The following is a 1,056-nucleotide window of genomic DNA, read 5'->3' on the forward strand; positions in this document are numbered from 1 at the left end:
CTCTTGGTTTCTGTGGGTTGCAGATTTGGGATGCCTTAAATGGGCAGTTGTGGCTTAGAGTCTCTCTCCTCATGAGACTGGGGCTGCAGTCATCTGAAGGCTGAACTGGGGCTGGTGAGGCTGCTTCTCAGGTGCCTCATTCACGTGGCTAGTGGGAGGCCTCACTTCCTCTCCACATGGGCTTCTCTACCGGGGCTGCTTGAGTGCCCTCTGTTTTAAATAAAGGTTTTATTATTATTTGGGTATGACAAGGCCAACAGATCAGAAGATGACTGCCAAAAAAAAGATTGTTATACTCACAATCTCAAGAGGGGAAGGCATGCCCCGCAATGGGGGTCACACAGGGAAGCGTAGGGGTGGTCAGGAGGCAGAGGGGGTCGGGGAGAACCATGAATAAGAGCCTGTATTATTGTTTCCTCAGAAAGGAACAGGTGAGGCAGGGTAGGCAGGTTTAGCATTGGGAAGTTTGAATAATTTCAGTGGGTTCTGGAGCACAGGGGCTGTCCCTAGTTGTCTAGTTCCTGGTCATGGGGTGACTAAGGCAGGTGGATAGTGGAGTTCTGTTATGGAGAAGAAAGGGAGAATGGGTGGAAACCATCACTCTGTCTCAATATTCACCTGCTCGACTCCCAAAGGGCCCCACACAGTGTATTCAGGCCACGTCCATGTACGGTGCCAAACCAACCACACAACAAGTGAAGGGCCAAAGAAAGGACATGGAGAGACTACCTACATGCACGTTTCTTGTTGCCTGCTAATGGGTTTTATAGGAAAAGGGCAAACTGTGAGTTGGAACTTGTTTCTTTCTACAGGACTTCTGAGAAGTTTTATTATGCTTAGGTATGTAATGACTTTCAAGACAAGGATAGACATGCCACATTTCCCAAGTTTTTTGACTGCAGAAGTTCTTTAAAATTTTTCCTAAAGTATCTCCTTGAACTAAGTTCCATGGGACTTTTGCCAGGAATCCTTGGTCTATACAGTATCAACTATCAGTATATTTTCAGAGCCCTCGTATATGGAAAAAGTAAGCATGCTCTTCTCAAATCAATGGGC

The sequence above is a fragment of the Hipposideros armiger genome, unplaced genomic scaffold, assembly GCF_001890085.2.
Source record: "Hipposideros armiger isolate ML-2016 unplaced genomic scaffold, ASM189008v1 scaffold_288, whole genome shotgun sequence".
Lineage (NCBI taxonomy): Eukaryota > Metazoa > Chordata > Mammalia > Chiroptera > Hipposideridae > Hipposideros > Hipposideros armiger.